Source organism: Tachypleus tridentatus, chromosome 2 (genome assembly GCF_004210375.1).
Source record: "Tachypleus tridentatus isolate NWPU-2018 chromosome 2, ASM421037v1, whole genome shotgun sequence".
In the NCBI taxonomy this organism is placed as follows: domain Eukaryota; kingdom Metazoa; phylum Arthropoda; class Merostomata; order Xiphosura; family Limulidae; genus Tachypleus; species Tachypleus tridentatus.
Genome location: NC_134826.1, coordinates 92027917 through 92042189, shown reverse-complemented (window position 1 = coordinate 92042189; position 14273 = coordinate 92027917). Strand labels below are relative to the sequence as shown.

General features: G+C 35.3%; 2 protein-coding genes across 9 annotated transcripts in view; both read left to right on the top strand.

The window, feature by feature from the left end:
• LOC143244537 (GTP-binding nuclear protein Ran-like) overlaps positions 1 to 5054 on the top strand; it is a 40427-nt gene extending 35373 nt beyond the window's left edge. Inside the window, exon 7 of one of the 2 annotated variants that reach the window (XR_013025179.1) lies at positions 3848 to 5054. The gene's annotated coding sequence lies outside the window, so the exon portion shown is untranslated. Of the gene's footprint in view, positions 1 to 3827 lie in introns of both variants that reach the window. The other variant, XR_013025178.1, reaches the window with a different exon arrangement.
• A 6915-nt stretch (positions 5055 to 11969) lies between these two features.
• The window catches only part of LOC143244533 (uncharacterized), a 64357-nt gene continuing 62053 nt past the window's right edge, over positions 11970 to 14273 (top strand). For 5 of the 7 annotated variants that reach the window (XM_076489378.1, XM_076489385.1, XM_076489376.1 and 2 more), the window contains exon 1: positions 12016 to 12433. The gene's annotated coding sequence lies outside the window, so the exon portion shown is untranslated. Of the gene's footprint in view, positions 13892 to 14273 lie in introns of all 7 variants that reach the window. The other 2 variants (XM_076489382.1, XM_076489383.1) reach the window with 2 other exon arrangements.

The following is a 14273-nucleotide window of genomic DNA, read 5'->3' as shown; positions in this document are numbered from 1 at the left end:
GATCCTTGCGTTCATGAATCTTCTATAAATTTAAAGAACATGCGGGACTTGCGCAATACAATTCATAAAATAGGTCACATGCATAAAAACTATACTGAAACAAACGCAGGTGTTAAAAACAAATGTATAACAGTAAATCTGTTGTATAGTTTAAATAGTAGCATTATTATGTCTAACTTTAATGTCATAAGCTTTCCTTAAACCCCTGGTCATGAGGAAATACAACTTCCGGCAAAAATTAATTCACAAGTCCAAAAATATAGAATGTGTTTGTTTTATGTTGATAATCGAGTTATTACAACTAACCACATTTATTTGCTTTAAATACAGGTATTTGTACTTTATTCAATTACACGAACTTGCTATGGGAAATCCATTATCTGGTATTTTAGTTACTCTTTTCTTAAATGGCATAGAACAACACGTAGTCATTTCCATATACAAGCATGAATTTTGGCTTATATAGGTAGTTGACGTTTTTTGCAGCTTTACTTGTCAAGATAAGCAAAAATTCCAAAAACGTATAAACAACCTAAATACAGTTTAAAGTAGGAAATGTAAAACATTGATAAATGTTTTAAACGTTAACATCACACGAACCCCCAATGCTTCATCACTAAAACTTGTAGAAAAAAGCACATGCAACGAACATTCCATAAATTGGTTTTCTACTAATGTAAACGATTAGAAGTTGCACTCTCAAAAGTCTTCTAAATTTACGGCCTGCGGGTTCGAATCATCGTCACACCAAACATACTCGCCTTTTCAGTCGTGGGGGCGTTATAATGTACGGTCAATCCCACTATTCATTGGAAAAAAATAGCCCAAGAGTTGGCAGTGGGTGATGATGACTAGCTGTCTTCCCTCTTGTTTTACACTGCTCAATTAGGGACGGCTAGCGCAGATAACCCTCGTGTAGTTTTGCGCGAAATCAAAACAACAAACGCACCCCTCCAGGAAACAACATAAAGTGTAACAGTTGCCCAACTCTTAACACAAGTGAAACAGGACGTAACTTGAAAATAATATTAAAGGAACACCAAAAATCCACTTGCCCTATTCTGTGAGCAGGCGAATAACATTTTCTAAACAGAATGCCATAGTCCTGTGACATAAGCCTGATATTAACGGAAAAAAAAATCAGATTCTCACAATTAACAAATACACTGGCATATACATCTGTGTCTTCGATCCCTATTCTCCAAATATTGCTGATATTGTGCAAATATTCTTCGTAACATTTTCCAGGTTTTTTTTAATTTATTCACTTTTGGTTGTTTTTGTGTTCAATCGTAAATAAATACCTTGTCAACTCACGAGGATTGATATGTATACGCTTAAGTAACCATTATCAGATCTAAAATTTGAATACATTGTTATATTGTTTATTTAAATAATAAAACATCTCTACCGTTAAAATTTCTGCACTTGAGAATGATCGCACCAAAGATGGTAAAAATGTGAAAGGAGGAAATAGAGTAATTCATTTTAGTTTGTGTGGATTGGACTGAATTGTTCTCACCAGATAATTTAGAAAAAACTACCAACGAAATAATATCACAGCAGTATCATTGCATGGGTTTACCAAGAACTGCATTTTTTTTACCTTGATTACAAAATTACCTTTGAGCTGAAAGTTCTTAACTCTCCAAACAAATATTCAACTGGTATTTGTTGAACGATTATGGTCACTAAATCTAGAATAACTCAAATTATTTATTAACGTATTGAAGATCATTATTGGTCAGGATTACTTGAGCTTTTGTTTCAAATGTGATAAGAGTTAAGAATACTTTTTTAATATGTTGCAATAAATTTTATACGGGTGTAAAACGTACATTAATTAATAATATGGGAAAAATGCTTGGTTAAGAGAAGATAGAATTTTTTTTTAAATATCCTTATATCATCGAGATTAGCAACTGGTGTTTCCAGCAGAACAGCTCTAAAATAAAGAACACGGCATTTTGTTACAGAATGGTTTCGTCAAATATGTAACAGGTGGCATCCTTTCACACAAATAGAATATGAAATGGAATGTGTGTTGGGAGAGTGAATTATGATAAAAATTCCTGGAAGAATGATGAATATTGGAAGAAACTAAGGTTTGTTGTTGTTTGTAATTAAGCACAAAAGTACACAATGGGCTATCGGTGTTCTATCCACCATGGCTATCGAAATCCGGATTCCAGCGTTGCAAGTCCGTAGACATACCACTGGGAGCAAACTAAGGTTAAAAGAAATTATGATGAATCATGAGCAAAATAAAAAAAAATATTATGTTATTATCTGAAATGAAATGCTGCATTTTGTTATGTAATAAGAAACAATTCAGTAAAAAAAAGAAGAGGTGGGAAGAAAACGAAAAGTGAAAAAAAAGGAAAGAGACCTAAACACGTTAGACCTAATAATAAAAAAAAAGTTGCGTCTTTCCTCACTTCTAACGATAATTGAAGAAAATATTGCACCACAGGGTTCTAAGACCATATGTTTTTCTCATACTTAACACCTTAGCTTTGGAGTCTATCTTTTCTTGTGGCGTGAGTTGTACAGCTGATTTAAGTTTTTCTCAGATAAAATAATGCATGGTATAAAGAGTGTTCTTTAATCTCTCTTCATAACTGGGCCCGTCATGGTCAAGCGTGTTAAGACGTTCGACTCGTAATCCGAGGGTCGCGGGTTCGAATCCCAGTCGCACCAAACATGCCCTTTCAGCCGTGGGGGCGTTATAATGTTACGGTCAATCCCACTATTCGTTGGTAAAAGAGTAGCCCTAGAGTTGGCAGTGGGTGGTGATTACTAGCTGCCTTCCCTCTAGTCTTACAATGATAAATTAGGGACGGCTAGCGCAGATAGCCCTCGAGTAGCTTTGCGCGAAATTCAAAACAAACCAACTTTTCATAACTTCTATTAGGCTCTTGAGTGATTGTTGTAAGGATGTCAGAACATAAAGTCTACTGCGTTTATTCTAACATAGTCAATTTGGTTTTATATAGCTTTGAAATTAACTATGTATGTTTCGATATTCATTTTCTATTGCAGCATTTCATACATTACATGAATCACAAACCTTCATGGCCAGGAATGGTAAAAGCTGGCAGAATATTTATTTGAAAAAGCTAATAGGATGGAAATTGTTATATAAAAAGGAGTTAAGTGCATATCTTTGTTTTAAGATCCGTATTAATGTGCCCGTTGCAGCTTTGGTCCCTAGTCGCTTAGGGATAAGTTTGAAGGCTCACACCACTAAAAACCAGGTTTCTATACTCGTAATGGTCACAGTACAAATTGCTCATTGTATAGCCTTCCTCTTAACAAGAAACACACAAACCATTGCAGCTAAAGTTAAGAGGTGTGTAAAAAATGCCGTAGCTGATTTTTGATCGCAATGGAAAATTAAGATGAATGTAAAAAACAAAATCTGCACTTAGTTGTCACAACAGATGCCTTTCAAAATTTAATAAAACTAATTGATGTTAGAACTACCATATTATCACATTAGTTCAACACTAATCGTAAATGTAGAATGCTTTCTTGGCATTTACAAAATTGGCGTCAAACATTATAAAATGTTCTCAAAATAATTAAACATATAATAATGTTGAGAGGTGAGAGGCAATTGCAGTGAAATAAAGTTGTGTAAAACCACAATATTGAAATATAAATATCTTTATTTTACATTTTAGGAAATTGCTCCTTGTTAGACTTAGTTAAGACTGGTTCCCTAAAATTCAGGTGAATATTTTGGTTATAACAACGTTTTTTGTAACAAAGTACTTTTTTACACTTTTTACTGTTTTTCTTACAAAATTATTATTGTGTTTCAGATTTAAATGGTCCATTTCAGTCTCAAGAGAAACGTTGAAGTTTTGAAAGTTGTTGAGAGGGCAAGTCCAGCGATGAAAAAGACGAGAATTTAAGCATTGTGCAGTCTCTAGGAATCCTAGGCTGAGAATACTTCTCTTCATGGTCAAATCGCTGAAAGGCTCGTCGTGGCATCAACTTTATGAAGGTAGTCGGAAAAGCAGCAGCTGTAAGTGTGGAGGTGTTTGACAAGGGGAAAGTACGACGTGCCGAAACTTATCAAAAGCATTAAGCCTTGCAACTTATTCCACGCCGACGAAATTGAGCTATTTGGGAGAGGTATCTCAAATGAAATATTAGATTTCAAAGGCACGAAACGCAATGAAGGCAAGCTCAGAGGGATATCACTCTTATGGTTATAGTAAATGCAGATGGAACTGAGAAGTATCCACTGACCATTATCAGTAAATTCCGGAAATAATATTGCTTCAAAAACAGAAATAGGCTTCCGACTATATTTGTGACTTTAATAGAAAGGTTTTGAATGACAATCATGGCTTTCAATGGCACCAAAAGAGGAAGGCATTGCTGTACATTGACAATTGCAACATTCATCCATCAATAATAGATGTTAGAGCTATCACTCTCTAATTTCTGCTACCCAATACTACATCTCACCTTCAATTATGTGATGCTGGAAGAATCTGAAACACTACTACAGAAAATTACTTATGACCAAGATGCTCACTTGATGCAATGCAGAAAAACACATAGAAGAGTTCAAAATTTCTATTCTTTGTGCAATGACAATGGTTAAGTTTGCACATTACATATTATCGTACATACTAATACTAAGAGCTCATAAAAAAACCATCTCTAGCTTCTGCTCATATCATTTGGGGATCATCTTGGAGTTAGTGTTCAATATCTCTGGTCAAGTAAAGTGCTGTCACCCACGAAACGTTAAATTCATGTGTTTTTCTTTTTATACATAACAGAATAAATCATTACCAGTAGAACTCAGATAATTGAGATTTTTTAGTTAAAATTCTCATATTTAAAGATTAATGTTAGAGCTGTTACTGAATATGTATCTATACTCATCTACTAAATACAATATCTTCACTGCACATGAAAAAGTTATATGCCATAAAGGTGTACTGACGAGGACACATCATTATCTATAGATTTTATTTTTTGCCAGTTAGCTAGTTCAGGTCAATGATTCTCACAAAACGTCTCCATTGTTTTGCTTTGGAAAATCACTTACTAACTCAAAAAACTAAGGTCACCAAACCATTTAATCTCAGTTTTTGAGCTCTTAGCTATTATTTTCACTTATTCAAACAGCTAAGCTACACAAGGGCTATCTGCGCTAGGTATCCCTAATTTAGCAGTGCAAGACTAGAGGAAGGCAGCTAGTCATCGTTATTCACCGCCAACTCTTGGGATACTTTTTACCAACGAAAAGTGGGATTAGCCATCATATTATAACGCTCCCGCTGCTGAAAGGGCGAGCATGTTTTGTGTGACGGAGATTCGAACCCACGACCCTCTTATTGCAAGCCAAACACCTTAGCCAGCTGGCCATGTCAGGGTTGATCGAGTGGTAATCATGTAATGTGGAGCATAATTATACCTCACAACACGAAAAACAAGAAATGTTTTTTTCTTTTTAATCACTGGTTTATTGTCTAAAGGACTGTTATAGCTCTTTATGATAAAACTTAATACCAACCATATCACTTAGAAGGTTATCATTGGTCGTTTCCTAGATTATTGTAACTGACTCTTACTCCTAGATGGGCCACCTCCTCATTTAACCTCACTTTTAAATTTTTAGGGTCAAAGTGGAATAAATAAGAGGTTTCATTCTTACTTAACTCAATTACCTCCTATTCTTGGTTCTTGATCAAGCCAGTGCCGTAGGTTATATGTATCCATACTTCATTCCTCAATCTTAGCCAGTCATTCTCAACCTTGCTGCGTAGAGAACCACCCACACAAATCTTATGTTCTTTTATTGCTGTTCCCATAACTCCTGAAGCTTTAATCATTGCATCCATCTACTAGTAAAATCTCTTTCGTTATGGCTTGTCGTCACTATAGACTAATGATATCAACAAGGTATCCAGTAGCAGGACATTTAATGAATTAACATGGTTTCTCCATTTAGAAAGAGATACCATTCGTGTTTCCATATTGCAGGCTTATGTAGTTACGTATGACTAAAACATACTTTGCAATGCTGCTATCCAGTATAGTATTATACTTTCATGGTTTGTAACATTTATAAACCACTTTAGTGATGCATGATCCACTACAAATAGTGGAGTTCTTACCATAAAAGCAGTCACAAATTTATTTACAAAGACCACAACTGCAAGTAGTTCTTTCTTTGTTACATAGTATCTTCATTTATGAGTCACAAGTGTATTACCAGCGCCTACAATTAGTTAGTTAGTTGGTTATCACCATTAGATTCCATCTAGGAACATAGGGCCGCAATTGCTTGCAGATTCTTCAACAAGTATTTAAGTGAGTAAGTTGTTAGCCCACTGCACCGAGCCGTCCATAATTTAGCAGTGTGAGACTAGAGGGAAAGAAACTAGTCATCACCACATACTGCCAACTCTTGGGCTACTCTTTTACCAACGAATAGTGGGATTGACTGTCACTATATAACACCCCCACGGCTGGGAGGGCGAGCATGTTTGGCGCGACGCGGGCGCGAACCCACGACCCTCAGATTACGAGTTGCACGCTTTACGCGCTAGGCCATGCCAGGCCCAGCGCCTACAATTACAAGTTCTATTTTGTCTTGCATATATAATAACACTGCTCCAATTCCACAATTACTGGCATCAGTATGTGGCAGGAATCAACAATCTTTGCACAAATTTGCTACAAAGCAAACTTCAGGGCCTGGAATGCCTATACACATTCTTAACGCCATTTAAGGTGTATCTATGGCTTAGTAAGAGCCAATAATTGTGAGACAATCTTGGAAAAAATAGACACAAACTAATAATATAATGTGAAACCCAGGAAACTGCAAAATATCTGTATCTCCCAGTTGAGATTAATCTCGTACTATAGGTATTTAGCAAAATCTGTGAAGATTCCATCTCCATTTACAATATAGCTGATAAATTTTACTTGCATGAATATACAAACCTGCCTTTTTTTATCCACTGTAGTGCCATTTTCAACTTTCCAGTATCGTGAAACTAAATGTTTGAATGTGTTGAAAAAAGTCCACTGGTTCAATAGTTTAGGACTGACGTTCAGCTACAGCAAGTCAACTTTTTAGCATGAGATAACTTGCGAGTTTCACGTCATGCCAATCACCTTGTGCAATTCGTTATTACTTTTGAGAGCTTACACCTAAGGGGTCGCAATGAGAGGAGTACCTGATCTATGTCAGTATTTGATTACAAGGTTATATCTGTGTGTGAAAAGGCATCAATGTGAATTACTATTTTCACCCATCTAAAATCAATATTTCTTCTTTACAGTATATACTGAAGATTAACAAGCACTCTGTAAAGGCTGTATGATTAATATACTTTAACATCAACTGTACTTCCATACTAGTCACATCTTTAGTGTTCAGGCTCGGCATAGCCGGGTGGTTAAGGCACCTGACTCGTAATTCAAGGGTCGTGGGTTCGAATCCCCGTCACACCAAACATGTTCGCACTTTCTGCCATAGGGGCATTATAATGTGACTGTCAATTCCACTATTCGATGGTAAAAGAGCAGTCCAAGGGTTAGCGGTGGGTGGTGATGACTAGCTGCCTTCCCTCTAGTCTTACACTGGTAAATTAGGGACGGTTAGAGCAGATAGCCCTCGTGTCGTTTTGCGCGAAATTCAAAAAGAAAAACAAACAAAACAAACCAATTTTTAGTGTTCCATCAAATCTTGCAAGGCAGAAGTTTGAATCAAACCTACGTCAATAGTACCTAATTAATGCTGTGTAACTGTTATTTATCGAATCAACCACCTGGTCCCACAAATACACTGACATAATCACTCAAGAGATCACTGAGTTGCTGCTGTTGCACAATGTTTAGCTAATGATTTTAGATTGATTGGTAACTATGTCTCTACTTTTGGATATGGCATGATGGATGCAATCTTAGAATAGACCCTTTTACTTCAGTGTCCTTAATGATAATCATTATAGGTTGCAGCTGGATAAGTGACCGTCAACAATTGCACAACAACACTAGGACTTTAATTTCTCTTGGACAAATTACTGCTTATGGTATTTCTGGTTTTTTTCTAAACAGGAAACAGCTTATTTCATGTATGGCTTCTACAGATACACTGATGCACTAAGCACTGTCCACAGTAAAATATGGAGCACCACTTTTGTTCTTGGGGATACTGGGACTTCCTTTATCATATTCACTCTTGCATCCACTGTTAATTGGGGCAATCTGGCTAACATAACATAACTCTACTGTGGTATATCAGTTCACCAGTTGTACAAATCAAACTGACCAATAAATTCAGCAGTTAATTCATTATAACTTTTCCAATGCAAGGTTTGCAAAAACTATCTTTATTCTGTGAGCAAAACCTCTTTGATATAGCTGGAGCATGAACTTTCTATTCATATGTGGTCTATCTCCATTTTCCAAAATGAAGCACACATCAACTGGCCTAGGTGGGGTTTTCCCTCAAAACACTTGATGTACTATGACATCAACCGATTTTATAGCTGCTACGAAGCCATATACAAAGATGCACTCAGCCATGGGACGTCATGGTTGTCCACCACACTTTTTGGTGCAAGTTTCTTGTTGCATTCCTTCCTAGTCAGTAGGTCTAATTTGGTCTCCTCTAATTTCCCAGAGATGCAGCAGTAGTATTATTTGCCTACTGTTTGCTGTTTTTCACCTGTTGCACTATTGGTAAAAAGTAATAGGTTTGTCTGCCTTATTTGTTGGAAAAGTATTGGCAGCTCACTCGAAAATGACCCAGTGCTCTATACAAATCACATGCTTCTCTTTTCCAGGATAATATTGTGGTATAGGTATCTGTAGCATATAAGCCACAAGACAGTCCTGCATGTTCACAGGATATTTGTATGGTTGCGATGCAATGCCAGGATATGTAGATGATTGGTTGAACCACAGCAGAGTTTAAACATGGTGCTATTTGGGTTCCTAACTAGTACAATCTATTCAAGGTAAAGCTATTGTAACTGCTGCTACAGGCTTTTTCCTCAAAGTTACCACATTTCAACTAAAATCAGTTAGGTTAAGAATATCTGTTGTTATATCATCCCTTTAGATAGCCTTTTAACAAACTTCTCAACAAGAAATTATCATAATCTATTGAGGTCATGGCCTTATAAAGCAAATGGCGCAGTTAGTCAGTGTAATATTTCAAGATTTCTATGGTACCTTTCTTCCAAGTTTTGAATTCAGCCCAACGGATTCTTTAGTTTTCTGCTAGGTCGAACCTCCAATGCAACTCAGTATTGACTGCTTCACAGTTCAAAAATTGCTGTTCATTCAAGCACTCAATGGAATTTTTGGACAAACTGTTTAAACTCAGAACCAGAAACATTACAGACTGTTCTGTACTTTAGCCATTACAGCCAGTTACCTGCGAGAATCATTTCATAAAATTGTCAAAATCCTCTTGTGCTCTGTCTTCGAGCATTGATAGAGTGAGCTGTTTTGTTTGCTTTTGGAGAAATGTATTCCTGACCTATGATTTTCTTTTTAACTTCTCTACCATCATCTTACTGATATGTTTTTGGCATTACGGATTTAACATGGTGCAAGCACCTGTCATAAATGCGTTTTCCAGTTCATCTACCAGTTCTGCTTGACACCTAGCTCCACCTTGGTCCATAGTTATCACACTGGTAAACCTCCCAGCTCAGGGAGGCTCACTGCTATTCCATGACCCAGTCTCTTTGCTGTTTGATGCTTTCTATTTCAATTGTTTCTGAGAAAACTCTGGTATCCAGATTTTGTTTACCAAGAGCACTTCTGATTTTTTCCTTCAAAAATTCTATTTCACACTATTCAATCCAAATTTCCAAGAAATGTCATATCTATCTATAGCGCTAATCACGTGATTGATTATTCTTATTCCAACAGAGGTAGTTTTTACTTCTAAATGTCACTTGAAATCACTGAGAGACATTGCTGTCGATGACCTTACAAAACGTGTCTTGTAGCATCAACATTCTCCCCTTAGGTAGCACAGATATTAAACACTTTAAGGTTGTAAAGGAAAGAAGGTATTTAATATAAAACCAACTCGACTGTTAATCTGTAAATTTACAGAACAAATGCAAAAATCAGGGAAATACTATAATGCTACAGAAGAACAGAAAACCAGAGTACTTTCAAATACCACAAATACATAATAGCAAATACCTTTTACTTTTTTGGTAGATAGCGAATTAATTTTTAGATAATAATTTTTTTTTTTGAAATTAAAAACTTTTTTGGGAATTACAAGACTATAAATAACTTATTTAACATGAAATTCGTATTCATCAAAAGTTACAGTATTACATTATTCACCTTAGTTAATTTGCAGTGTTTGTAGTTAAGGTCTATTTATAACAAATTTATTGACAAACAACTGTTTTTGGTGCTATTTCTTTAAAAATATGGACAAAATAATGTTTTGTTTTGTTTTCATTATCTCATTCCATTTTGCATTTTTTCAATAATTTTATATCTGTAAATTATTTGATAAGATATTATTATTGTGTTTTTTTTTAATGCAAAACGGGGTTTAGTTAGTTATCACCATTAGATTCCATCAAGGAACGTAGGGCCGCAAGCAATCGCTTGCGGATTCTTCAACAGGTATTTAAGTGAGTAGGTTGTTAGCCCACTGCACCGAGCCGTCTCTAAGGCTAGAGGGAAGGCAGTTAGTCATCATCAACCACCGCCAACACTTGGGCTACTCTTTTACCAACGAATAGTGGGATTGAGGGTCACATTATAACGCCCCCACGGCTGGAAGGGCGAGCATGTCAGGAGTTATCGATATTAAGGACATTACAAAATATCGATAACTCTTGGCAAATCTGTAATAGCGGAATATTGAGTTAATATTGTTTTCGCTACCTCATTTCATTTTCGGTGATTTTACAATAATTTTGTATGCCTATAAATCATTTGATAAGATATTATTATTCACATATTTTTAAACGCAAAGTGGGGTTTATTATAAGACATCTTTATAAGCTAAAATAAAATCACGTCCTATGTCACCATAATGTAACGTGATTAGCTTAATATTTCACTGTTGCAACTTCGTCAGGAACTATCGATATTAAGGTGTTTAGTAAGCTATCGATAGCTTTCGACAAGGCCCGGCATGGCCAAGTGTTTTAAGGCGTGCGACTCGTAGTCTGAGAGTCGCGGGTTCGCATACCCGTCGCGCCAAACATGCTCGCCCTTTCAGCCGTGGTGGCGTTATAATGTGACGATCAATTCCATTATTCGTTAGTAAAAGAGTAGCCCAAGAGTTGGCGGTGGGTGGTGATGATGAGCTGCCTTTCCTCTCGTCTTACACTGCTAAATTAAGAACGGCTAGCAGAGATAGCCCTCGAGTAGCTTTGTGCGAAATTCAAAAACAAACAAACAAAAACTCTTGGCAAAGCTGTAATGACGAAATATTAAGATAGTAAAGTTACACTCTGAACACGTAGGATGTGATTTTATTTAATACGATATGTTTGTTTATTTCAAATTTTATATTTTATTAGGTAAATGAAGTTTCCTGGTAATTATATAAGTCAATAATTAGAGTTAAACATTTCATGTACCGTTATTGCAACTGTGATGGGCCAGGTGGGTTAAAGCGTTCGACTCCCCGTCGCACAAAACATGCTCGTTATAATGTCACGGTCAATCCCACTATTCGTTGGTAAAAGAGTAGCTCTAGAGTTGGCGGTGGGTGGTGATGACTAGCTGCCTTCCATCTGGTCTTAAAGTGATAAATTAGGGACGGCTAGTGCAGATAGCCCTCGTGTAGCTATGCGCGAAATTCAAAAAACAATCAAGTAATGTGATAAATTTTCGTCCTTTACGAGATTAAAACTTTTAGTAAAATAAAGTTCTCTACTTAAATAAAAGATTTAGTACCCATACCAGCCGTCTTGAGTTACATTTTCGTCTTTTAGACTAATGAATACCCAATAAAACGACAACAGAGGGCTGTCTTTAGTATAAAAGACTGTTAGGGTAGAGCGGAGAATGGAATGTCCTTTGTAAGGTTGGATGTTGTATGTAAAAGTAATTGGTCTAATGGATGAACTGAACCTTTGTTGAATGTAATATGACAACTTTAAGTAGAAACTTCTTTTGTATAGAAGTACTTTGAACTTGAAGTAATTGTATGTTATATGTTAAGTAGGCGCATTTTATTTAAATTTGAGAAAGTGGCCCCAATTTTTTTGTTTTTTCATGGGTTATGATTTGACATGAAATGAAGAAGCCCAGGCACTGTCTTGCAGAAAGGTCTTGGACTGAAAATAATATAGGCTTGGCTTACAGCCAGAAAAACTATTGTTAGGCTTAGGCTACTGCACCTACGAAAAGATAGGCCTAATGACCGTTCAGTATCAGCTAAAAACGGGTAAACCTTTCTATTTTTTTAATACTAATAGAAGTACAAGATTATAAAGATAAGCAACTTAGTGTTATTGTTAGAGGAACACAAATCTATTCCATATTATACTTTAGTCTTTTGGGTTAATAAAAACCGATTTGCAATTAAAAGGAGGAAATTGTTAAATCATAGATAAACATCGATTTGAATGAAATTTAGTTCCTTCCAAGTTGTCAAGAATTATAACGTGTATATATGAAAAAAAAGTTCAGATAATAAAATAACCGTATACCTGTCATTTTATATCAACTTTTACCCGAAGTTTTTAAAGGATGGTGTAAAGAATAAATCTCTTAATTTATTCTCTTGATCCAAGAGAAGCGATCAAGATTAATGAAAAAAACATTTTGAGTAACTTGTTATTTCTTTGTTTCAGGTTTAGGCAAATTTTCGTTTTAATGGAATAAGTGACAGATTCTTGGAAATGTGTCCAAGACACTAAGTAAATTTAATGAAGCTGGGATGTAAAAATGCAAGTTTACTTGTTTATTAAACATCATCCATTTGGATAATACTATTCATCATTGAAGAATCAAGCTACTTATAAACTAAAAACTATATAATAACAAATTTCATTTATAAAGTGATAGATTCTGAGGTTAATAAAGATGGAGGGGGTTAGGTAACAATGCTAATAAGGTTACTGATTTTTTTTTCAGCTTATTATTCTAACTCATGTTTATGCTTCCATTAAAGTAACTTAAGATGGGAGATTTAGAATATCAATAAAATTAGTGAAACAGGAAATAAAGATATAAAAAAAGATGTATGAGGAAAGATTGGCTGAAAATGTAAAAGTTAACAATAAGAATTTCTTAAAACGTAAACAATGTTAAGATTAGTGGTATGACCTTTGAGAGATGGTAAAGGTAGTCTTGTCTGATTGAGATGGCATTGTTTTGGTATTTTGTTCTTTCTTTAGCTTTTGTTAACAAAGCTTAAAGCAGTATTCCACATCTTGAAAAGTAGATAGATGGAAACATGACTGCATTATCTCTGACTTTAAGAAAACATTGGGAATTTTAAAGAATAATAAGACTTCTGAGTCACATAATATTTCTCTAACAGTTTTGAAGGAGGTTAAGGATTGTATGTGTGTGTTAATTTACTAGAGGATTGAAAGTTGATTCTTATCACTACTCTTTTCAAAGAAGATAAAAATTGTCCTAGTAATTATAAACCCATTACTCTTGCATAATTTGTAGGTAAACTTTTGGAAAGTCTGCTAGAAGATGCTTTACAAAGATATTTAACAAAATATTAAAATTTTATTAGATAGTCAACATGGTTTTGCTAATAGAAAATTGTGCCTTGCAAATCTTTGGACATTTTTTGAAAATGTTATTGCTTATGTAGATGAGAGTAAGATGTAGATTTGTTGTATCTGGATCTTCAGAAAGAACTCAACTGGGTATGACATAAAAGGTATGTAAAAAAAAAAAAAATCTAGGTTAATTGGATAGAAGAGTGGCTAGATGGAAGAAAACAGAATTGTTATAAATGGAATTTGCTGAAACTGGATTAATGTCACAAATAGGGTACCTTTGATCTTGTGTGGTTGGATTACAAAAAGCAAAAGGTTGGTATTAATGGAGTTCAGTTCTTTTTACTAGTTAAGTGCCTAAGAGGTCAATTTAGACCTTCGTACTTACATTAGTAATTATGAAAGGAGCATAATTAGTAAACTAGAAAGGCACAGTGAGAGTTCAACCCTTGCTCTGTATTCTTTCAAACTTCTATAGTAACCATCATAAGTCATACACTGAACAATTCTTTACCCTCAAATATATAGGTCTAGGTGCAAAGA